This window comes from Amblyraja radiata, chromosome 26, assembly GCF_010909765.2.
Source record: "Amblyraja radiata isolate CabotCenter1 chromosome 26, sAmbRad1.1.pri, whole genome shotgun sequence".
Classification (NCBI taxonomy): domain Eukaryota; kingdom Metazoa; phylum Chordata; class Chondrichthyes; order Rajiformes; family Rajidae; genus Amblyraja; species Amblyraja radiata.
This window is the reverse complement of record NC_045981.1, coordinates 15,421,135-15,447,748: the sequence shown is the minus strand read 5'-3', so window position 1 is coordinate 15,447,748 and position 26,614 is coordinate 15,421,135. Positions and strand designations below refer to the sequence as shown.

The following is a 26,614-nucleotide window of genomic DNA, read 5'->3' as shown; positions in this document are numbered from 1 at the left end:
GCAGTAGCCCTGTGGTAGTTTTTAGTGTGAAGCAATCTCTTCAACCTTGTTGCCACATTTGTGTTTTGAATTCCAACACGTTGAAGTAAAGGAAACTGATATTAAAAAACTAATCTCATCCCTAGTTTCAGTAGACTGCAGTGGGACAAATATAATGTCGTTGTTGCTACATTTTAAAATATTTAGCGTTAAGTCCATGGGATGTTTTATCACAAACAGGGATAAGGATATATCACGGGCTGTGAAGTTATTTTTTTAAATTCTAAACCATATCACCCATGAGGTAATTTATGCTGGAAACTTTAGTTCATAAGTCCTAAGAGCAGAATTAGGCCGTACCTCCCATCAAGTCTTAAGGCGGCACGGTGGCGCAGCAGTAGAGTTGCTGCCTTACAGCGCTACCAGCGCCAGAGACCTGGGTTCGAACCCGGTTACGGGTGCTGTCTGTACGGAGTTTGTACGTTCTCCCCATGTCCGCGTGTGTTTACTCCGAGATCTTCGGTTTCCTCCCACGCTTCAAAGACGTACAGGTTTGTAGATTAATTGGCTTGGTGTACGTGTAAGTTGTCCCTTGTGCGTGTAGGATAGTGTTAATGTGCCTGGGATCGCTGGGGGTCAGTGAGGACTCAGTGGGCCGAAGGGCCTGATTCCATGCTGTACCTCTAAACTAAACTAAACTAAACTAAAGTCTACTCCGCCATTCAATCATGGCTGATTTATCATTCCCTCTCGACCTCATTCTCCCGCCTTCTCATCGTAAACCTGGGATCTATGAGAAATGAAGTGGTAATGGAAACTTAGAGAAGATGCGTGTGTGTTGTAGAGCTACAGGAAATAAGAAGTAGCGGATCAGAGTATTGGAATTTATGGAGAGTCTGCAAGAACTCAATAGGCCAAGTGGCGTCTTGTGTTGTAATAAGCGGCAAAAGGAAGACTAAAAAAGATGTAGCCTTTACTACAAATGGATTCGGGAAGATGAGCAGAGACATCCTACTTTATGGTAAGCCAAGAATATTGTGTACGTCTGGTCTACCTCCCTGAGAAAGTGCACAGGTATTAGATGGAGTGCAGTGAGACTTCCTACATTGATCATGGGGTGCCAGATTTGTCATGGGAGGAGAGGTTAAGCAAACAGGTCCAATAGACCCTCAAGTTTAAAAGGAGAGCTGATTCTGTGAAATTCATCGCCACAGACGGCGGTGGGAGGCCACGTCGATGGATATTTATAAGGCGAAGATAGATTTTTGATGAGGAAAGGTATCAGGGGTTATGGATGAAGGCTTGAGAATGGGGTTGAGAATGAAAGATAGTTCAGCCATGATCGAATGGCGGAGTAGACTCAATAGGCTGAATGGCCCAATTGTGATCCTAGAACTTATGAACATGAATCTGAATGAAAGGTGTCATATTCAGACCAACATCCACCTTGTCAAGCCCTGTGTGTTGTTTTACCCTGGCTGGTATGCCAAGAACCAATGGATGCACTGTTAAAAGAGTTCAGAGATTTAGGACGGAGGTGTGGCATTTCTTCACTAGAGGATAGTAAAATTTCACGAGAGAGACGTTGATAGTTTTAGATATTATTCATCAGTAGATATGTGGTGAGTGTAGGAAGGTACTTCTGAGGTAACAGATCAGCCACAGTCAAGTAGATGGGGAGCTAAATAGTCTACATCTTCTCCTATTTCTTGCACTGCTATGTTCAATGGAACTGAATTTATAGAGGTGAGTACACCTGCGGTCCATGTTATTCTTGCTAACAACCAGAGATGAACTTCGCTCCATCTATCTTTTTCTCTTCAAAAATATCGCCTGGCCCACGCGGTGTTTCCTGTGATTTCTCTTTTTATTCCCAACATCTGTGTGATTATACTTTCCATTTGGCAAATATCCCTGCTTTCCTGCTACAAGTGGAGGATTGGGAGGGGAGCAAAAAAGGGGAACAGAAGTGAAATGATGGTTATCTGCGCTATCTGAATGTTAACGAGAATTGTACGATACGCATGAGCCTTGCCTGGTGAAACTCAATTACTTGACCTATTGGCCCTGAAGCAAAGCTATCAATGGACTGTATCCAACCACTGTATAACTATCAGCTGTGTGTGTGTGTTTTTCTAAAGTTTCTTTGAAAAACCTCTCTTTGCCTGACCTCACTTGAATCACCTTGTGGCTTGTTTAAGCTTTGGTGTACAAGATGCCTTTTCAATTTTGCTATACAGCAAGCAAGTAAACAAATTTGATACCCATTTATGTAAAAGCGCATTTTAATGTTTAACAGCTGAAAGGTTTTCTGCAAGTGAGCAGCTCTTTCCAAAATAGGCCCAAGAAATTGCCATAAGCTAACAGTCTCACCCAGCTGATCACTCCCTCTTCTCCCCTCTCCCATCAGGCAAGAGGTACAGAAGTGTGAAAACACACCCCCCCAGATTCAGGGACAGTTTCATCCCAGCTGTCATCAGGCAACTGGACCATCCTATCACCATCTAGAAAGCAGTCCTGACTGACCATCAACCTCATTGAATATCCTAGGACCATCTTTGTGTGGGAAGGAACTGCAGATGCTAGTTTACACCGAAGATAGACACTAAATGCTGGAGTAACTCAGCGGGGCAGGCAGCATCTCTGGAGAGAAGGAATAGGCTACGTTTTGGGTCAAGACCCATCTTCAGACATGGACTATCTTTAATCAAACTTTACTGGACTTTATCTTACACTAAATATTATTCCCACATCCTATATCTGTACACTGTGAATGACTTGATTGCAATCATGCATAGTCTTATCGTTAACTGGATGGCGTGCACCAGAAAAGGCTTTTCACTGAACCATTACATGACAATAATAAACTAAACTCAACTCTTATGGGCTATGGTGGTTGGTATTATTATCAACAATTTTTGCCTCATTGATTCAGATATATTGTATGAAGAAGGGTTCCGATCCGAAACTTCAACCATCTATATTCTCCAGACCTGCTGAGTTACTCCAGTACTTTGTGTCTTTCTTGTTCTTCAAATGGTATTGTCTGATTATCTTGTAGAGCTGTACCAATTATCCACGGCAGAAGAAAGATCAGACGTGGTTATGTTATGTTCCGAGGCAATGGGTGGTCAAAAAGACTTTTGGCACATTGGCCTTCATCAAAGTATTGAGTATAGAAGCTGGGAGGTCGCGTTGCAGTTGTACAAGCCGTTGGTGAGGCCGCGTTTAGAGTATTGTTTTTCTGTTCTGGGCACCATGTTATAGGAAAGATGTTGTCAAGCTGGAAAGGGAGCAGAGAAGACTTACGAGGGTGTTGCCAGGACTCGAGGGCCTGAGCTGTATGGAAAGGTTGAGCAGGCCAGGGCTGTTAAGGGTTTGAGGTCAAGCTGGCTCGGGTCTAAGGTGAGGGGGGAAAGATATAATAGGAACCTGAGGGGTAACTTTTTCCACACAAACAGCGGTGGGTGTATGGATCGAGCTGTCAGAGGAGGTTGTGGAGTCAGGGACTATCGCAACATTTAAGAAACAATTAGGCAGGTCCGTGGATAGAACAGGTTTAGAGGGATATGGGCCAAACGCAGGCAGGTGGGAATAGTGTAGATGTTGGCCAGTGTGGGAAAGTTGGGCCGAAGGGCCTGTTTCCACACTGTAATGCTCTATGACTCTATGACAATGTCCTTATTGTTATTATTGGCGTTCTTTTCAACACAGCGCTGATACTAAAGCTACATTAGATGGGTCTTCTTACACACACCATTGCTATGAAGCCTAATTTGCACCTGAAGAATACAAAGTTTTGGATTGGTGTTGCTTTCAAGCCAATCATACAGCAAAGTGTTCATGACCTCTCACCCAATTGGCATTGTGTACGTATTATCTGACATCTTAATCAGAAAGCCCGGGTTTGTCGTCTCTCTTTCGTAGCCAAGATCCAAGATCAAAATAAGGGCCACAAAATGGCAAGAGCCCTGAGAGCAGCGACCTCCTCTCTCTTGGTTATTCACTAGATGTGTAGCCATGTCTATGTGGTTTTTGACAGTTCTTTTTCATTGTCCAAAACATAGGGTAATGGCGCAAGACAGTGTGGCGGACTTTGGTCTGTTTCACCTGTACGAGAGACAGCGATAACTGGAGGATGTTCTGTCACAGGGCTGTATGTCTGCAAAGAGAAAATCACTGTGCGAATGTGGGGCTGCATTAGCTCTTTAAATCCAACTCAGATGATTGCAGTGAAACTGTTCTCGCTTGGTAGTTAATGTCATTATCCTATTTGTGATTTCAAATCGTGGCTGTTTGAAGAACTAGGACAGACATGGGTGAGCAACAAGAATGCCAGTCTTGGTTATTTTGTATCCGTAACTCTGTGCAGTGCAGTTTCGTATTGTTTGCAGTATTAACTATTCCCTACGGACACCAGGCTATTAAATACGACAACCTCCAAATAAGCTTTGAACTACATAGACTTGGGGACATTGGTTTTGTCTTTTTGCACGATTATTATTTGTTTGTTCGTGCGTGTGTGTACGTGTGTGTACGTGTGTGTGTGTGTGTGTGTGTGTGTGTGTGTGTGTGTGTGTGTGTGTGTGTATATATATATTTATACATACACACACACACACACACACACACACACACACACACACACACACACACACACACACACACACACACACACACACACACACACACACACACGAACAAACAAATGATAATCGCACTATTTGAACATATTCAGTTATGCTGCAGCAAGTAAGAATTTCATTATTCTGTCTGGGACATATGACAATAAAACACTTTATTCTCGACTCATGTCTTCCCAGTTCCTTATTCTACTTCCCTGCAAAATAGAATAGTTAACCCAATATAAAGGACCCAGAAGGTTAATTGCTGGTCCAGAACTAGAAAATTCCGTATCCAATAAAGGGTTGTCAACACCACTGCATACCACTTTAGTTAAAGAGCACAGCACATTAAATGTGTGCACAAACATACTTAACGCATGTGTCGCAACAATGGGGTAGCGATTAGATAAGAAGACGCTGCCAAATCTTGTTACTTGTAATAGATCAGGCCGGGTTAAAAGAAAGGTTACAGTTAATCACAAATGCATGTTGAAAGAGTGGCGTTGCCAGGACTGAATGCTCCAGTGCTCTTCTGTGCTCCAATCTCCTCTATACGGATCGCAAGCATAGTACAGAAGTGGTGGTGGGGGGGGGGGGGTGGGGGGGGGTTAGTACCCGTGTTTCTCTGTAGTTGAGAGCATGAAATAATGTTTGTGCGAAAATCGCTTCTAACTTTTGGGTGCCACGGAATAGGTCCACAATGTTCTTCAGGCAGAAATTCCAGTTGCAAGCTGGCAAGCGGTCACCTCACATCTCTGAAGCCGCTGTGAAATTCTTACTGGCAGGTTTGATGATTCCCTGAAGCAACTTGAGATGTTTCACCGTCTTTAAAAGTGTTATGTAAAGGCATATTGTTGGGATGGGGTTAAGGGAGACTTTACACTTTAGTGATACGGCGAGGAAACAGGCCCTTCGGCCCACCGGAACAGGTCATTGGATATTTAAAAAAGTGGAGATTGAGAGGTTCTTGATTAGTAAGGGCGTCAATGGTTATGGGGAGAAGGCAGCAGCAGAATAGGCCGAAAGTCCTAATTCTGCTTCTAAGTTTAGCTTAGTTTGGAAATACAGTGTGGGGAACAGGTCCTTCGGCCCTCCGAGTCCACATCGATCAGCGATCAACCCGTACACTAGCACTACATACACACTAGGGACATTTTTACAATTTACAGAAGCCAATTAACCAACGGATCTGCACGTCTTTAGAGTTTGGGAGGAAACCGGACCACCCGGAGAAAACCCACACAGGTCACAGGAAGAATGTAGAAACTCTGTACTGACAGCACCCGTAGTCAGGATCGAACCCGGGTCTCTGGTGCTGTGAGGCAGCAACTCTACCGCTGCGCCACCGTGCCGCACAACTTTAAGGCTACTATTTACATGCAAATATACGTCTGCCGTGTTATTTATCTGGTGTTCTCTTCACAACCCACTCTTGGTGAGAAACCGTTTTTTTTCTTTGGAAGTTATTCAGCAAGGATGTTGTTTGTTAAGTGCTTGTTCAAATAAGTAAGTTCGTGCCAAAAATGCTCTCTGATAGCTTGAAACTTTCTCTCTTGAACATATATATATATATATATAATTAGAAATGCAAATCACCATAACAGCTGGCAGGTAGGTTAGCCCAGGCGCTGAAAGCTGCCAGTAAGTTTGAGTTGCAGAAAATATAATAACTAATTTTGAGAAATGGCTCTAAATTGATGCACTCTAATTATTGATCGCATTTACCGACAGTATTCTGCAAAGTACACAAGCATTGCAATGAGTGTTTGTTTGCAAGCATGTTATATTAAATTAGTATGAAGCACTGTTGGGCTAGGTCATCTGCTGACTCATTTTTCCCTCTTGTATTTCAACACACCAATACAACCTGTCGAGCTTTGAGTGTTGCAGCCGTGATTTTGTAGAAACCTCACCCACATTGAGCATGAAGGTTTTGTCTGCACACCTACACAATGCAAGTTACACAAGACTTCCCAGACATTACCAAGCATCACTGGACCTTGACATTTGTTTTTTTGCAACAGTTTAATTTACGGTCAAGTACCGAAGATTAAATTGAAAAGTAGTTTCCACTAGTGGGAGAGCCTAGGACTAGAGGTCACAGCCTCAGAATTAAAGGATGTTCTTTTCGGAAGGAGATGAGGATGAATTTCCTTAGTCAGAGGGTGGTGAATCTGCGGAATCCTTTGCCACAGAAGGCTGTGGAGGCCATCAGGCTTTGAAGGAAGCTAATGGCATGTTGGCCTTCATAACAAGAGGATTTGAGTATAGGAGTAAAGAGGTCCTTCTGCAGTTGTACAGGGCCCAGGTGAGACCACAACTGGAGTATTGTGTGCAGTTTTGGTCTTCTAATTTGAGGAAGGACATCCTTGCTATTGAGGCAGTGCAGCGTAGGTTCACGAGGTTAATCCCCGGATATGAGGAGAGATAGGAAAGACTGGGCTTGTATTTACTGGAATTTGGAAGGATGAGCGGGGATCTTATAGAGATGTATACAATTATAAAACAACTGGACAAGCTAGATGCAGGAAAAATGTTCCCAATGTTGTGGGAGTCCAGAACCAGGGGTCACAGTCCAAAAATAAAGGGGGGGCCATATAAAGCTGATGTGAGAAAAATCTTTTTCACCCAGAGTTGTGAATTTGTGGAATTCACTGCCATAGAATAATAATAATAATAATAATAATAATAATAATAATAAATACTTTATTGATCCCCTCAGGGAAATTCAGATGTCCAGAAGCTCCCAACCAACAAACCCACAGATTCAAAACGAACGCAGACAGAAAATACATAGAATACAATGTGGACACTACCTGAGAGCAATAAATACTTAAAAAGACCAATAATTAACAATTAAAAATTAAAAATTGCAAAATCCATCCCCCTACAGCCTAGCGGTCCGAATTATAAAATCTAATGGCTGCAGGGGTGAAGGATCTCCTGAACCGCTCCGTTCTACAGGGCAGGGAGAGGAGCCGGTTGTTGTTCCGAGTGCTTTTTTGACTCTCCAGAATTATATGGAGGGGATGCCCGGGGTTTTTCAGGATGACCTGCACCTTGTGCCTCATACGCCTCTCAAGCACATCCATCCCAGAGTCTACTCTCCCCTCCAGCACTGAGCTAGCTCGTTTAACCAGTTCGACCAGCTTCTTGTTGTTTTTTGCACTAATGCTGTTGCCCCAGCAGACAACAGCGTAGAAAATAACACTTGCAACCACAGTGTTGTAAAACATGTGCAGAAGGCAGTAGAGGCTAATTCCCTGGATGAATTTAAAAGAGAGTTAGATAGAGCTCTAGAGGCTAGCGGAATCAAGGGATATGGGGAGAAGGCAGGCACGGGTTACTGATTGTGGACGATCAGCCATGATCACAATGAATGACGGATGCATGCACGAAGGGCCGAATGGCCTCCTCCTGCAACTATTTTCTATGTTTCCATGTCTTCTGCTATATAATAGACACAAAATGCTGGAGTAACTGAGCGGGTCATGCAGCATCTCAGGATAGAAGGATTAGGTGACGTTTTGGGTTGAGACCCTTCTTCAGACTGAACCCTCCATCTTCTGCTATGTGACGTTGAAGCAAGATTCAGTCTATTCTTCTGGCGAACATTCTCGTGATATCAGGTTCTCCTGTTGCCCAGCCCAATATTTTTTTTCTCTCAACAAGATGTGGCAGGTTAATAAGTGCACTTAAAATCATTGCTTAATTAGGCCATGGAGACACAAGAATCGTAATCAAATGTGTTGGAGGAATTCGGACCATCATAAGGTCATAAGTGATAGTAGAATTAGGCCATTTGGCCCATCAAGTCTACTCTGCCATTCAATCGTGGCTGATCTATCTCGCCCTCCAAACCCCATTCTCCTGCCTTCTCCCCATAACAGTCTGAAGAAGGAACTCAACCCGAAATGTCACCTGTCCTATCCATCCCCAGATGCTGCCTGAACCTGAGTTCCATCAGAAATTAAAGTACAATTATCCCATGCCAATTTCATATTGGAGCATGTCGATTAGCGGTTCTTTTAAAGCAGTTTTGCAAATCTGGATTGGGGAACTTGGCAATCTTGGTCACACCAGTGGGTTGTGCAGTTGGACACATTGTGTCGGCCATTTGTACAAATGAACAGCAGCTGAAATAAAGAGCCTTGTACTACAATGTAGTTAAGTAATGAATTGTATTTCATTTTGATATAACAATGTCGTAACATAAAGCCCAACTTGTGAATGAAAGAGAGAGAGGCACAGAGAGAGAAAGAGAGACAGAGATAGAGAGGAAGAGACAGAGAGAGACCAAGAGAGAGAGAGAGAGAGAGAGACAGTGAGAGAGACAGAGAGAGAGAGACAGAGACAGAGAGACAGATAGACAAATAGACAGAGAGAGAGAGAGAGAGAGTGCGAGAGAGACAGAGAGATGGAGAGGAAGACAGAGAGAGAGAGAGAGAGAGAGAGAGAGAGAGAGAGAGAGAGAGAGAGAGAGAGAGAGAGAGAGAGAGAGAGAGAGAGAGAGAGAGAGAGAGAGAGAGAGACAGACAGACAGAGAGATGGAGACAGAGACAGAAACAGAGGGAGAGAGAGAAAGAGAGAGAGAATGAGAGAGAAATAGACAGGGACAGATAGAGAGAAAGAGATAGAGAGACAGAGAGAGAGATGCAGAAAGAGAGATAGCAAAACAATTTTGTTCTTAAGCTGTCAGTTCAGTTTTCTGAACATAATTACTCTCTGATATAACAAAGGGAAAGGGGAACAAAAGTCATAGACAGCTGATCAATGATCGGTGTATAGCAAGGATATATTTGCAGTGAATCTTAGTCCAAAGAAAAATATTTTTTCTGGTAGGATAAAATGATAAAGTAGGAAGGATCAAGTATTCAGTTGTGGTATGAACTGAAACAATAACATTCTTACTTGCTGTACAGCGAGCTGCACAGGTACATCTGTGACATTGTTCAATAATTAAGCCATGTTTTTCAGACTGGCGCATGGAAGTTAACTTATTATGCTGGTGTTCTTGCCGCTTAGACAAATAAATCACAAGGAGGAAATGTTGCTCTGTAAACATTCTTCCAAGCTGAACTAATCTCCCTGACCTGTTGGGTTTTTTTAAAAATAAGTTGTTGCTTTTCTCGTTCAACTGTTCTATTTTTAACCCCAGCCGTTCTCTGACGTACAGTCTGGCTGTGGGGCACAGCAGGGGCCACCAAGAATGTCATAAAATAGTAGCTCTGGCACTTTATTGACGGTTTAAAAGCAGTAAACCCATGCTGTTGGTATTTATTTGTGGGATGGAGTGTAATATCAGACTAGGTTTGGCATGGGCGTGCATGATGTCATGAAACGTTCCTTTGTAGATGGTCAGTGATCTACACATCCTGTTCCCCTGGGGAATTTTCTACCTGTAGCAAGAACAGTGGCTTCGGGTTGATTGATCATAAACATCTTATGACCTCCCCTTGGGAAGTAGGTGCGGCATGTCATAGGGTCATACAGCATGGAAAGAGGCCCTTTGACCCAACTTGCCCACACCGCCCAACATGTCCCGTTTGCACTGGTCCCACCTGCCTGCGTTTGGCCCATTTCCCTCCAAACCTGTCCAATCCATGTACCTGTCGAACTGTTTCTTGAACGTTGCAGTTGTCCATGCCTCAACTACCTCCTCCGGCAGCTTGTTCCATACCCCCACCACCCTTTGTGTGAAAAAGTTACCCCTCAGATTCGTATGAAATCTTTTCCCCTTCACTTTAAACCTATGTCCTCTGGTCCTCAATTCATCCACTCTGGGCAAGAGGCTCTTTGCGCCTACCCGATCTCATGATTTTATACTCCTCTCCCAGATCACCCCTCAGCCTCCTGCACTCCAAGGAATCCCATAGCGTAAGTTAGAGGTGCACCAGAACTCACACCAATATTTTTTAGTCGACCATGTGCATGCATCTTTAGTTCAGTTCAGTTCAGTTTATTGTCACATGTACTGAGGTACACTGTAAAGCTTTTGTTGCGTGCTAACCAGTCAGCGGAAAGACAATACATGATTACAATCGAGTCATTCGCACTGTACAGATACATGATAAGGGAAGGTACACAAAAATGCTGGAGAAACTCAGCCGGTGCAAGCAGCATCTATGGAGCGAAGGAAATAGGCAACGTTTCGGGACGAAACGTTGCCTATTTTCTTCGCTCCATAGATGCTGCTGCACCCGCTGAGTTTCTCCAGCATTTTTGTGTACCTTCGATTTTCCAGCATCTGCAGTTCCTTCTTAAACATGATAAGGGAATAACGTTTAGTACAAGCCAGTAAAGTCCAATCAAAGATAGTGCGAGGGTGCTCGATGAGGTAGATGGTAGTTCAGGACTGCTCGCAGTATTAAATGTTATGCATCTTTATGTGTGTGCGTGCATATGTGTTGGATATGCTGGATATGTCCTCTGCACTGAAGACCTAATTTCATTCCATCAGCTCAGGACCACATCATTTGTATGCCCGACACCCTAAATGGGCTTTCTATTCTGATCTGGGTCATAAAGTCCTAAGGTCACAAGTGATAGGAGTAGAATTAGGCCATTCAGGTCATCGTCTACTCCGCCATTCAATCATTGGCTGATCTATCTCTCCCTCCTAACCCCATTTTCCTCCCTTCTCCCCATAACCTCTGACACCTGTAGAAACATAGAAACATAGGCAATAGGTGCAGCAGTAGGCCATTCGGCCCTTCGAGCCAGCACCGCCATTCAATAAGATCATGGCTGATCATCCACGATCAGTACCCTATTCCTGCTTTCTCCCCATATCCCTTGATTCCATTAGCCCTAAGAGCTAAACCTAACTCTCTCTTATAGCGGAGTCAGGGGATATGGGGAGAAGGCAGGAACAGGGGGTACTGATTTGGGATGATCAGCCATGATCACATGGCTTGAAGGGCCGAATGGCCTACTCCTGCACCTATTGTCTATTTGTTTAAAATTATTTGTGGCGTGCTTCATTGCAACATAACTGTAATTAATCACTGTTCAGATGCCTGGATTTTATATTGTAAACTGTTCTATTTGTTTCTGTACATGTTATTAATTAGAGGTATACAAATAGTCCCATTAATTTCTGCTTGTAGCAGCCGCAGCAGTTGGTTAATATTCAGACGGTGTTCCTATGAATCAATGATGCAAGGTGTTACTGTAAAAATAATAATCATCGAGAATGATCTCCTCAGTCTGTGTGCAGCAAGATGGGGTGTGACCATCCTGTGGGAATTGAACCATTTTCCAATTGGCATAGTCATCTACAAGTTGCATAATGTTCACAGCAAGGAAACAAAGCACATTCACCAACTGGTTTAAACTAATTTTATGTTCCCACAGTATTCATACACTAAACAAGAAGAATGATCGTATGCAATTTTGTACCAATGTTACTTGCACTTGAGCTAACTTGAGCTATTGATTTATCTAACTTCAGGTAACCCCGCCATTCCCTCTCTCTCTATCCCTCCCCCACCCAAGTCTTGTTTTCACCCAACAAACAGCCAACAATGGCCTGTTTCCTTTATCATCATTACTTTTTTTGCATATTCTTCATTCATTGTTCTTTATCTCTCTACATCATCGTCTATAATCCCTCGTTTCCCTTATCCCTCACCAGTCTGAAGAAGGGTCTTGACCCAAAACATCACCCATTCCTTCTCTCCAGAGATGCTGCCTGTCCCGTTGTGTTACTCCAGCTTTTTGTGCCTATCTTCCCTTTATCCTGTATCTGTACACTTTGGGCTGCTCGGTTGTAAACATGTATAGCCTTTCCGCTGACCAGATAGCATGGAACAAAAAAGCATCTCACTGTGCCTCGGTACACGTGACAATAAACTAAACTACGCCTGACCCTGAAAGCTATCTCCGCTCAAGAAACTGCAGATGCGGATGCTGGAATGTTGAGCTAAACACAAAGTTCTAGAGGGACTCAGCTGGTCGGGCAGCATCTGTGGATAGAATGGACAGATGATGCTTCAGGTCTGAACCAAAATGTCATCTGTTCTTTCCCTCCATAGATGCTGCCCGACCCGTTTGAGTTCCTCCAACACTTTGCATTTTGCTTGCTGTTGTACTTTACATGGGAGGCTGTGCTGGTTCTACCTTTTGTACCCTACAGTTCCAAGGGGAAACTCATCAAGTTAATAATACCGGCAGGAATTTGCAGAGATAATATAAATCTCTCACTTCTCCGCATGAATGGGTGGTTGGTAACTGCCTGTCTGTTTTGTTCCACTCTGTAGTTTTTTAATTTGTTAATGAGTTATTGACTGATATTTGGTCAGCATGATATTATTGCCGTTGTGGGATACTTGAATAAGAATTTCCTTGCGCAAATGTCCACAAATTCACCGTTCACAACCATGCTTTTCTTTTGGTCGCTCACCTGCTTCTATCTCTAGTCTTTGTCTAACAATCTAGCCTATCAGGGAACCCTCTCGCCTGAAGTCATCTGTTGCCGGCCGTGATGTGTCTGATTCCCACTTAGTTGTAGACTTTCATTTTAGTTTTAAAGAATACAGCATGGAAACAGGCCCTTCGGCCCACATTGTCTGCGCTGACCGTACACTGGTTCTATGCTACACACTGGGGACAATTTACAGAAGCCAATTAACCCACAAACCTGCAAGTTTTTGTAGTGTGGGAGGAAACCGGGGCGCCCGGAGAAAACCCACGCGGTCACAGGGAGGACATACAAATGCGTACAGACAGCACCTGTAGTCAGGGTGGAACCTGAAACTCTGGCGCTGTGAGGCAGCAACTCTACCGCTGCACCACTGTGATTCCTCTACTCTCTTCCCCCCCCCCCCACCCCACCCCCGCAATCAGCCTGAAGAAGGGGCCAAAGCCCAAATGCCATTTATCTATTTCCTCCAGAAATGCCGCCTGACCAGATATGTTACTCCAGCAGTTAGTGTCAATAGAGTCATAGAGTCATACAACGTGGAAACAGGCCCAACCCACCCACGCCGGCCAACATGTCCCGTCCACACTAGTCCCGCCTGCCTGCATTTGGCCCACATCCCTCCAAACCCGTCCCATCCATGTCCCTGTCCAAACGTTGTGATAGTAAAGTTTCTTTGTTAGTATAGTATTCTTAGTATTCTAGTATTCTTCGATATCGTATCTTTGGTATAAACCAGCATCTGCAGTTGCTAGTTATTATATTTCTTTGTGCAAAGTTTGACTTGGGCGCAGCAGTAGAGTTGCTGCTTGCACGCCGGAGACCCGGGTTCGATCCTGACTACGGGTGCTGTCTGTATGCAGTATTTATGTTCTCCCCGTGACCGCGTGGGTTTTCTCCGAGATCTTCGGTTTCCTCCCACATTCCAAAGATGTGCAGGTTTGTAGGCGAATAGGTTTGGTAAATGCAAGATATGTCCCTAGTGTGTAGGGTTGCCAACTGTCTCGTATTAGCCGGGACATCCCGTATATTGGGCTAAATTGGTTTGTCCCATATGCGACTGCCGTTGTCCCGTGTTGGACTGCTACTACTCGAGTCGAGGGGACTGTCGGGTCGGAGCGCCGCGTCCGGCCCCGCCTCGCCCGTCCCGATGTAGTGCAGCCCATGGAGTGCAGCAGCAGCAGCGCCTCGCCCGTGGCCCAGTCGGTCGGCAGCCCGGCCAGTCGTCCGACCTTCAGACCTTCGCTTACCGCCGACACCACCACCCCTCCTTCTCACGGCCGATCATCGGTCCATGAGTTGGACGGGGTGCCGGGCTTTGCCCGCAACGTTGCGCGGGCCAAAACTCCTCAGCTGGCCCGCCGGCTGGGCTTTGTGTGCAATCGTAATCTGAGGAAAGACATTCTTGCGATAGAGGGAGTACAGAGAAGGTTCACCAGACTGATTCCTGGGATGTCAGGACTTTCATATGAAGAAAGACTGGATAGACTCGGCTTGTACTCGCTAGAATTTAGAAGATTGAGGGGGGATCTTATAGAAACTTACAAAATTCTTAAGGGGTTGGACCGGCTAGATGCAGGAAGATTGTTCCCGATGTTGGGGAAGTCCAGAACAAGGGGTCACAGTTTAAGGATAAGGGGGAAATCTTTTAGGACCGAGATGAGGAAAACGTTTTTCACACAGAGAGTGGTGAATCTGTGGAATTCACTCCCGCAGAAGGTAGTTGAGGCCAGTTCATTGGCTATATTTAAGAGGGAGTTAGATGTGGCCCTTGTGGCTAAAGGGATCAGGGGGTATGGAGAGAAGGCAGGTACAGGATACTGAGTTGGATGATCAGCCATGATCATATTGAATGGCGGTGCAGGCTCGAAGGGCCGAATGGCCTACTCCTACACCTATTTTCTATGTTTCTAATCCAGCACCCGGGCCAACTCATCATTCACCCAGCCACGGCCGAGTCGGTCAACGAATTGCCGTCGGGAATTTGTCCCTTATTTGGGAATGAGAAAGTTGGCATCCCTACTAATGTGTGTAGGATAGTGTTAATATGTGGGGACCGCTGGTCGGAGCGGACCCGATGGGCCAAAGGGCCTGTTTCCGCGCTGTATCTCTGGACTAAACTAAACTAAACAAAGGTTTTGGCAGAGTTGATTGTGACCTTTCACTCTGCAAGTGATGCAGCAGAGCTCCTTTGAGGCCTGTTAATGGGGTGATAACGTCTGCCTATTTGGAACTGGCACTCGCCATTGTTCTGTATCTCTGCACTGATCACTGAGATGATGGCATAGAATTTCTGTTAATATCAAACCAATATCAGTTAAAAATTTCAGTTTTATGTGCCAGGTTAAGGTGTTAATATTGCCAGAGAGACTCGCCATGCAATAAAGCAAAGATCCTATAGCTATAAGATCTTTGCAATAAAGTTTGAAAATGCTGTTCTAGTATACTGCCAGCTAGAATGGAGACACGAGGAACTGCAGATGCTGGTTTATACAAAACCCCCCCACTAACTCGGCGGGTCAGGCAGCAAAATGTCTAGGGAGCAACAGCAGATGCTGGTTTAAACTGAAGACAGATGCACAAAGCTGGAGTAACTCAGCGGGTCAGGCAGCATCACTGGAGAAAAGGAACAGGTTATGTTTCAGGTCGAGATCCTTCCTCAGACTGAGAGTCAGGGGAAAGGGAATGAGGGCTATAGACGGTACTTAGGATAAATTAATGGACGTTTCCCTGACTCAGTCTGAAGAAGGGTCTTTACCAAAAACATCACCTATTCCTTGTCTCCAGAGACACTGCGTGACCCGCTGACTAGCCACAGCTTTTTGTGTGTTTTTTTTTACTGCCAGCTACAAGCTTGAGTTGACATCTGATCACTTTTGATGGGGCACTAACTGATGTGAAAGGACACAAAGTGCTGGAGTAATTTTTCGGAAGAAGTGTCCTGACCTGAAACGTCACCTCCGTGCTCTCCTGACCCAGTGATTTACTCCTGTACTTTGTGCCCTTTTGTGCAAACCGGCATCTGCAGTTCTTCATTGCTAATAAATAGATGCACAATGTTATTAATCGCCAACATTGTTAACCTGCTTAATGATTGAGGCTGGGACTGTGTCGCTGCTGGTCTTTCTTGTTCCTGGGTTTGCTGCTCGTGCAGTAAAGAGAGGCTTGCTTAATCCCGAAGCAACATGGAGATTGAGGTTAGTCACAAAATGCTGACGCAACTCAGCGGGGGCAGGCAGCATGTCTGAAGAGACGGAATGGGTGATGTCCAGAGATGCGGCTTGTCCCGCTGAGTTACTCCGGCAGTTTCAGAAGCTCATAAGTGATAGGAGCAGAATGAGACCATTCGGCCCATCCCGTCTACTCCGCCATTCAATCGTGGCTGATCTATCTTTCCCCTCTCAACCCCATTCTCCTGCCTTTCCCCCATAAGCCCTGACATCCTTACTAATCACGAATCTGCCAATCCCCGCCTTAAAAATATTGAAGAGTAATGGAGAGAGAGAGATAAAGTGAGAAAATAAAACCACACTGGGCGGCAGGCACGGTGGCGCAGCAGTAGAGTTGCTGCCTTACAGCACCAGAGACCCGGGTTCCATCCTGACTACCATTACTGTCTGTGCGGAGTTTGTACGTTCTCCCCGTGACCTGCGTGGGTTTTCTCCAGGATCTCTGGTTTCCTCCCACACTCCAAAGACATGCGGGTTTGTAGGTTAATTGGCTTGGTGTAAATGTACATTGTCCCTAGTGTGTGTAGAATATTGTTATAGGAAAACTGATGTTAAGCTGGAAAGGGTGTAGAAAATAGAAGGGTGAGGTACGGTCCCAACCCGAAATGCCATGTGATAGGAGCAGAATTTAGTTTGCTTTCTCAGTCGAAAACAAGCATTATCTTTGGTAATTCATTCTAAACGCAGGAGGGTGAGGACGGATTTCACATTTTGATTCTTATTTCTGACTAAATCTAATTCAATTGTATTCAGCTGTGTGCCATCGAGGTAAACTTTCTGAAATCTTCAGTCAATCTCTGGAAAGATGAAGCACAGCTCGATGTGTGGAAAAACAAAACAGCATCTTTGGAACCTACTGGGCTTGTTCTTACAGGACTGGCAGTACTTTCAATGCTGGAAACTCTCTGCCCCGCCTGTGGTGCACCGGTGATGTCAACGTTTAAAATGGGCAAGCTCCTATCTATGGCTTTGGAAGGAAGTTTCTTCTAATTTTGTGGTTGTTTCTGCTTAACAATTCCTTTCAAATTATTCTGTTCATGCAGAATAAGGGGAGAGAAATTCTGAATTTTGTTTGAAACCCGAGTACCGGGTTCGATCCTGAGTGTTGTCTGTACGGAGTTTGTACGTTCTCCTCGTGACCCCGTGCGTTTTCTCCGGCTGCTCCGGTTTTCTCCCAGACTCCAAAGACATGCATGTTTGTAGGTTAATTGGCTTCGGTAAAATTGTCAATTGTCCCTAGTGTGTAGGATAGTACCAGTGTGTGAGGATTGCTGCCTGTCATGGACCCGGTGGGAGGAAGGGCCTGTTTCCGTGCTGTATCTCTACACTAAACTAAAGTACATTAAAATAACACAGTCGATTAAAGTCACATACTGCTATTTAGGTTTTGGTCAGAAACAGTCTCCTAAATGATGTTCCAAGTGAGGAGAAGCCAGTGCGCCCTTATGGGTTGACAAGCTTGCAAAACCTCCAGTCCGAGGTCAATGTCAAGACTTTCCTAACCAAGGCTAAACGAATAAATGCAATAAAGCAAAAGATCATATCGGAAAATCCATCATGGGGCAATGTTGACAGTTAAAAACTAAATCTCAAACTAGTCACCAAAGTGTTGCAGAATTAATCTTGGAAAGAACTGGACAAATCTCTCACCAAACAGATACTATCGCAACGTTTTGCAGGTAATATCACAATGTTTAAGAAACATTGAGACAGATACGTGGATAGGATAGATTTCGAGGAAAATGGGCCATACACAGGCAGACTGGACTAGTATAGATGGGGACATGTTGGTTGGTGTGGGCAAGTTGGACCAAAGGGCCTGTTTCCACCATGGTTGACTCTGTGGTGGTAAGCAGGAGTATAGTGGAAGGTTGGCACCAAGAAGGAACAGATTGGGAATATTACTAAAAAAAAGAGGCAATCAAATATGCATTTGGCAACAAAACGTGGACAAATTTCTCATGCAAAGCCGATAGTCTGTATATCATAACGACGGATAAAGGAGCACTATGCCAACTGATAGATGTTCAATTGGAATGAAATGATTACTTATAACAGCTTAGATGTTTCCAAGCTAAATTATTCACACATGGTTTCATCTTTGCTGCACCTGGCTGTAGTAAGAACTTGAGTATCCTTCAAAATGCCAGAAGACCAAAAACATTTGCAAAGAACAATGGCTGGGTGGATTGAAATTACTGCTGTGCATTCTCAATGAATCAAAATCTTAAAGACTTTCCTGAAGGATCAACAAACATATTGACCAAACTCTGCAGAATAATCAAGATCTCTGTCAAAGACACACTGCAAGCACCCTCTGCTTTCATCCAAGTACAGACCCAGAGCTGCCCAGATGGGAGAATCTGAGCCATTTTGTGATCATCCAAAAGATTCAGAGTATCCTTCTAATCATTTGTCTTCTTAATGGGCGCACGGAAGTGTAGCGGTAAAGCTGCTGCCGTACAGTGCGTACAACGCCAGAGACCCGGGTTCGATCCCTTGGGTGCTGTCTGTACAGAAAGTAGGTTCTCCCTGTGACTGTGTGGATTTTCTCTGAGATCTTCAGCTTCCTCCCAAACTCCAAAGACGTAGTGATTTGTAGTTTAATTGACTTGGTACAACAGTAAATTGTTCTTAGAGTGTGTAGGATAGTGTTCATGTGCGGGGATCGCTGGACGGTGCGGACTCGGTGGGCTGAGGGGCCTGTTTTCGCGCTGTATCTCTAAAAAAAATATTATTGGTCCCTCAGGTCAAGGGGTGATATTTCAAAACTATGTCAGCTTTTCAACTATTAATATTAAATATAATCACTCATCGCCGTGTCACCAATTCCAAATAACTCTATAGGAAAGAAAATAAGTAAATGAAGCCTTTTCACATGCACGTGCAAACAGTAATTTGTGTCAGAGCTTCAAGGATTAAAAGTCACAGAAATATCAGAGAAAAAATGAACTCCTGCTCCATATAGGATTTATATTAAGTTCACTCATCAATTAATTTCCAGGGTTGAGTGAATCAAGGTGATTATCATGAGCATGCAAGTTGGACCATCCAAATCCAGCCTGTGGTTGCAACAGATAGCTGCCATGTGTTGTGTGGGAAGGAACTGCAGATGCCAGTTTCCACCTAAACATAAAATGCTGGAGTAACTCAGCGGGGCAGGCAGCATCTCTGGAGAGAAGGAATGGGTGGCGTTTCAGTCTGAAGAAGGGTCTCGACCCGAAACGTCACCCATTCATTCTCTCCAGAGATGCTGTCTGTCCCGCTGCGTTACTCCAGCATTTCGCGGCTGCCATGTATTGTACTAAGGCCAATGGTTAGTTCCAAAAATGTACCAATTTCTATTTGAGTAGAAAGGGTGGAAAACACAGATGGAATGATTCAATATGAAGGCATGTTGTTCTTGAAGGGAGCTTGGATTACAAAAAAAGGGAACCATGCAGGAATAAACTGTTGCAGTAAAAGTCGAAACATCCAATTCATGGACTCATTCATTGGCTCTAAGAATTAAGATGATAAATAAAAACAAAAGGTTAATGCCTTTGTCAAAGACGACTGTTGGAAATTTTGTGAGCTGAGACTAGATGGGAATTTGTAGATCTTAGTGGTTCTTTGGACAAATGAATGTATTAAAAATCATTGTACCATGTACCGCCCTATCTTCTACCATGTTGGAGGAATAGTAATCTGAGTTTGTGAATGTTATTAATATTGCTGTGGTTGTTAATTTAATATTAATATTGTTGTTTCACTTTGCAGGTACATTGCTGTTTGACCTCAACTAATGTGACAACGGACATCCAATTGAAATGGGTAAGACCGCTGATAAATACAGTATAAACACTTGACATCCAGGTCGATCCTAATCTGTGTTTGGACTAGACTAGACCTTTGAGGCTCGTTCAATTGACAAGGCTGTTCACCATTTGTCTCCCTTGCCTATTTCTTTACAAAAAATCCCTCTCCCTCCACTTCACTGGAAAGGCAGAAACATTCTACAACTGGTGTGTTCTTGTGGAAATAAATTGTCTTCTTGTGACTGAAATGTGAAATGTGGACTTTGCATCTGTCTCTGATGAAGGGCGGGATAGGAGAAAGAGAGAGTAGATAATTTGGCGGAGTATGAAAAGATTAAAAAAAGTGGGATTTGAAAAATAACTGGAATCCTATATTCCCAGCGACAACAAGAATGCAAATATCAGCAGTTCATCTTACCACAGACACCTACAAGGGTGGAGTATCAGAGGATATTGATATTGAATGTTGTAAATGGTATTCACATTATTCCCTTTATCATGTATCTGGCTCAATTGTAATCATGCATAGTCTTTCCGCTGACTGGTTAGCACCCAACTAACTGGTTTCCACTGTACTTTGGTAGATGCGACAATAAACTAAACTAAACTATAAACTAAACTAAAAGCATTAAAAGTAGAGGAGAGGGATAATTCTAAACAATAGACAATAAGTAATAGACAATAGACAATAGGAGCAGGAGTAGGCCATTCGGCCCTTCGAGCCATTCAATGTGATCATGGCTGATCATCCACAATCAGTACCCCGTTCCTGCCTTCTCCCCATATCTTTAAGAGCCCTATCTAGCTCTTATCTGGCATGCCCGTGAGCCCAGCATAGATGGGAGAAGTGGATACAAGGAACTGCAGATGCTGGTTTACAAAAAAAAAGATACATCGTAGTGTTCCAGCACTTTGTGTCTTTTTACAGATGGGAGAAGAGTTTCTATTTTAGTGATAAAGTTAATAAAGAATGGTTACAGCATTGAACGAGGCCATTTGCATCATCGTCTATACTGTGTTGATGCAAGAGCAATCCGACTAGTTCCTCACCCTCTCCTATATAACTTTCCTTTCATGGATTTATCCAGCTCCCTTTAAACGGTATTACTAGTTTAGTTTAGTTTAGAGATACAGCGCGGAAACAGCCCCTTCAGCCCACTAATCCAGTCTGGGCACAAGTGTAAAGTTCCTCATCCTTGGAATAATTTTGTGAAACCTCTTCTGCCCTCTGTCTAAAGCCTTCACATCTTTACTAATGTGCAATGCTCAGACAAGACACAATCTTGCAATTGTGACTGAGCCAGAATTGTTTTTATCGTGACTTAGATTCATACAGTCATAGAGTGATACAGTGTGGATACAGGCCCTTCGGCCCAACTTGCCCACACAGGCCAACATGTCCCAGCTACACTAGTCCCACTTGCCCGCATTTGGTCCATATCCCTCCAAATCTGTCCTGGCCATGTACCTGTCTAACTGCTGGGATAGTCCCTCAGATTCCTATTAAATCTTCTCCCCTTCACCTTAAACCTATTCCTTTGGTCCTCAACTCCCTTACTCTGGGCAAGAAATGTCCTTGGTCTGGTCTCCGTGTTGATCCTATGTGCTTTATTGGTCAGTTTTTCAATGTGCCATGGCCAATTTCAATTATTCACTTTTACACTCAACCCTACCGCCCAATTTATCTCTTCTTATATCCTTTTTTGATGTCATAGTCATAGAGGATTACAGCGTGGAAACAGGCCCTTCGGCCCAACTTGCCCAAACCAACCAACATGTCCCAGCTCCACTAGTCTCACCTGCCTGCGTGTGGCCCATATCCCTCCAAACCTGTCCAACACGTGAAAGTGTTTGATTTATCTTGTATTGCTGTCTGCTCATTCTTTCTGCTGGAAGTGGATGTTTCTGAATTTTGACTGGTGTACCTGGTTGATCCGCCTATCTGTCAGTACCTGCACAAGGTATATTACAACCCTCATTGCAGCTCATGTGAATCAGGAATGGATGTTACTAATGGTACTGTCAATTTACCCTCCATCTGTGAAATCTATTTTATCATTTTTGGGGGGAATGCTATATATAGTGCCATGTTTTAATGGATTTTCAAAGTGTCTCACAGATAGTCAAATGACGCGAAGATAGTGTTAGCTTGTTGTACTTTGTTGAGCTGGAGCTACGGGGTGTTAACCATATTGTTTGTGTTGGCAACTTCAAATAACAGAACAAGCTAATTAATTTTAACATGGTGATAATCAATCCCAGTCCTGAATTCATGATATAGTGTGAAGATAGACACACAATGCTGGAGTAACTCAGCAGGCCAGGCAGCACCTCTGGAGAGAAGGAATGGGTGACGTTTCGGGACGAGACCCTTCTTCAGACTGAGTTACTTTAGCATTTTGTGCCTATCTTCGATTTAAACCAGCATCTGCAGTTCTTTCCTACTCATGATGTAGCATTGTTTTCTCAAGTCACAGCTATGTTTGTAAATGTTTGTCTTTGCTCATAAAGCACAATCTTATTCAGCCTTCTTTCCAATCCATCTAGTCTCGCAGACTCTCCTTTGAAGCTTTTATTTTAATAGATATTTGTGCAAAATTTATGCACCAAATGTTGCCAATTTCACAGGCAATGTTCCATTCATGTCTTGGCATACTGATTTCACTTTAATCACAGAGATGTTGACTGGTTTCCATCAAGCTGAACTCCCCATGCATGTAAACCACCAAGTGCTGGAAGAACTCAGTGGGTCAGGCAGCATCTGTGGAAGGGATGGACAAGCGATGCTTGGAATCGGGACCCTTCTTCCGGCCCAAAATGATGCCTGCCCATTCCCTCCACTGACAGTCATAGAGTCTTACAGCATGGAAACAAGCCCTTCAGCCCAACCTGCCCACAACATGTCTCATCCACACTAGTCCCACATGCCTGCGTTTGGCCCATATCCCTTGAAACCTGTCCTATCCATGTACCTGTCTAAATGCTGCAACAGTGCCTGCCTCAACGACCTCCTCTGGCAGCTCGTTCCATACACCCACCGCTCTTTGTATGAAAATATTTACACCCCGGGTTCCTATTAAATCTTTCCCCCCTCACCTTAAACCTTTGTCCTTTGGTTCTCGATTCCTGTACTCTGGGCAAGAGACTCTGTGTGTCTACCCAATCTATTCCTCTCATGATACACTTCTATAAGATCACCCCTCATCCTCCTGCGCTCCAAAGAATAGAGTCCCACTTGCTCAACCCAATGATGCTGCCTAATTCGCTGAATTCCTCCAGCACTTTTTGTGCTTTGACTCAAAATGTTCAGCATCTGCAGTTCCTTGTGTTCCCATCCATGTGCTGACTTCTCTGGAGACCATCGTTAAGCTAGAATCTCCAATCCACAGCGGCGCTCCATCAAACACTCAACAGACAAGTTGCATGCTCATCCAGGCACGGAAATCGCTATCAAAACATGTGGGGGACACAATTTCCTGGCGGCCGCACACGCGCGCATGCGCACACACGCAAGGCTTCGGCCGTGGGCCCTGTGGACGGTAACATCGGGAGCTGACCTGGTTGGTGACCGACTCCGAACTCCAGCAACAGCAGCTTCGTCCGCCCCGAATCGTGGGGCTTGAATCGGCCCGTACACGGGGTCTTTCATCGGCCGGCGGGGGGTTCAACATCGGGAGCCTCGATCGTCTCGATGCAGCAGTCTGATTTTAAGCTGCGCCGGGCGTTGAAAGGCCCCGCGAATGGGCCGATTCAGCCCTTAGAAAGCGGCTGATAAGGTCCGGATTACAAAACATGTGGGGGGATCATCCCATACCTCTGAAGGCACGTCCCATACCCCTGTCCCCCCCAGGATTTCCGCCCCCTGCTGATCAGACAACATTTATTTAACACAATGGGAGAACATGCTCCATTGGTACCAATGGCCATCAACCTATCCCAACCATCACCTATGTAAATGATAGCTGGGATTCACACTAGGGCTGATTTAGCTCCCTCTTACTCCCACCCAGAGATAAATGCAAGGTGGAGTGGGAGGGTGGAAACAGGACATTTAGTGGCAATTTCTCTCCAACAGAATTGTAATCCCTGTGGGAGGATTAAACACTTGTTGCACCTCCTGAAAAAGCTATTTTTTCCAAAAACATTCAAAAATCAATAACCAATATGAAGGCAGTTAGTACAGCTGTAGGGGGTGCTCCGACCTCAGTTATGCAGCTTTTCATTGTATTTTGCTTAAAATTCAGCTGATGTGGGAGTTATAGAAAGAGAGGGGGTGAGAGAAATACAGTGTCTCTCTGCATGCATTGGTCCTGAAAACAACCCCGGCATAAGATTAATACTGATCCAGATAGTAAACTCCAAGGCACTTTCCCGAACCAGCCATTGAACTACAAAATATGAATCCCATTACTTCTCAATACAACCTGGCACAGTGGCGCAGCGGTAGAGTTGCTGCCTTACAGCGTCAGAGACCCGGGTTCAATCCTGACTATGGGTGCTGTCTGAATAGAGCTTGTACATTTTCCCCGTGACCTGCGTAGGTTTTTTTTCCTGGACCTCCGGTTTGCTCCCACACTCCAAAGACGTACTGGTTTGCAGGTTAATTGGCTTGGTATAAATTTATATTGCCCCTCGTGTGTGTAGGGTAGTGTTAATGTGTAGGGATCGCTGGTCGGTGCGGATTCGGTGGGCCGAAGGGCCTGTTTCTGTGTTGTATCTGTGTTGTATCTCTAAACTAAACCTCTTGAGCAGAGTCATTACAAGCAGTGAGCAATATATAACTTCTCTCTACAGAACTGAATGCTAAAGTACAGTAAACACAACCCAACTTTGAGGGAACATTTCACCATGTATGTAATCTTGCTACAGCTTGAGTTGTTCACCCTTGCAGTGAAATAGTTTGATATCAGGCTTAATCCACTCTTCCACACAGTTTGGAAAGTGAAATTAACTTTATGAGATCTGAAGTTTGATCGCAGTGCACCATTTTCAGCTCATTCTGCGGGTAATAAACTAAACTGTAGTTATAGTTTTATCATGGGGTTAAAAAAAAAAATTAATGGAACATTACCTTTAATATTTGAGTGTACAGTGAAACTGACCAAATCAACTTTACGTTTAAAAAAAAATGTTGAGCCAAGATCTCTTATCCCATCTGAAAACCAAGGGAATTATTTGTTTCGTAGAGCTCATTTAAAAATTGGTTGCAATTGTGTTTTCATGAGTAGCTGAGCAATAAAAGAGAATAGATAGAAAAAGCTGGAGTAATTCAGCGGGACAGGCAGCATCTCTGGATAGAAGGAATGGGTGACGTTTCAGGTCGAGACCCTTCTTCGGACCTTCTCTGAAGGGTCCCGACCCGAAATGTCACCCATTCCTTCTCTCCAGAGATGCTGACTGTCCCGCTGAGTTATTCCAGCTTTTTGTGTCTACGGTTTAAGTCAGCATCTGCAGTTCCTTCCTGCACAATAAAAGAAAAAAATATAGCTTTATTAATGCCAAGTCTATTTGTGAGAAACCAGCATTTTGTATTTAAAATCTGGACATGTATAGATGTGCATTGTTGATTGCCTCCATGCCTGCCAGATTTAAACCCAAAGCGGGTATCTTGCATTTATCGTAGATCTTTTTATTACGCCATTAAGCTCATGTTCCTCTGATGTTTTCCTTCAACTTTTTTGCTGCTGTGCTTGTAACCGAGTTATTAAAGCTGATAACACACTTCCTTGACCTCGTACGTTCTTTATCAGCCACAGCCTGCACCAAGAGGAAGTGCAAATCACTGTTATAAAATGTATTGCAGAAATCAAATGATAGAATGTACATTTTGTATAGGCGTTGTGATGTTAACCGCACTGCCAATACACTGAACATCAGATAACAAGATGCAGCTTCGGGTAATAAATACAAGAAGGGAGAGACGTGGAATTGGATGTGTAATATTTTTGTACAGGTAGGAACTGCAGATAGACACCAAATGCTGAAGTAACTCAGCGGGACAGGCAGCATCTCTGGAGGGAAGGATTGGGTGGCGTTTCAGGGTCGAGACCCTTCTTCACACATTCCTTCTCTCCACAGATGCTGCCTGTCCCGCTGAGTTACTCCAGCATTTTGTGTCTGAAATGTTTTTGTTGTATTTGAGAGCTTTGATATGAGGCATCTGGGTGAAAATGTCTTTGTATATCACATAGGCAGTTCCTCTCGTCTCAGGTGCACTTCCAACTCTGATCTGTCTGATTGGTACAGAGAGGGGGAATAGGAAGGGAAGTGAACCATTTTATTCTCCTACTGCTGCCGTTGATTTAACATGGCATCAGTGGGAATCTGAGCGAACCATGTATTTATTGGGGCCAACATAGGTGGTGGGGTCATAGAGAATAGAAAGCCTAATGTGCAAGAACCCTACCTCCCACTAATATCTGACGAGGGCTTGGTTTTGAATGCTCTTGCTATCTATCCAGCAGAGACTGACCAATGCGCCCTTCATAGTTAACATTGACAGTCCTGTATCCTGTGCAGTCACCACCAGCTTGGAAGCTAAAACAAATGTCAAAAGATTAA

At 44.1% G+C, this 26,614-nt stretch overlaps 1 long non-coding RNA gene across 1 annotated transcript in view; it reads left to right on the top strand.

Moving 5' to 3' along the window:
* LOC116987953 overlaps window positions 1-26,614 on the top strand; it is a 226,033-nt gene that overhangs the window by 144,923 nt on the left and 54,496 nt on the right. The window contains exon 2 of the long non-coding RNA XR_004415833.1: window positions 20,016-20,069. This is a non-coding gene — a long non-coding RNA (uncharacterized LOC116987953). The remainder of the gene's footprint in view (window positions 1-20,015; window positions 20,070-26,614) is intronic.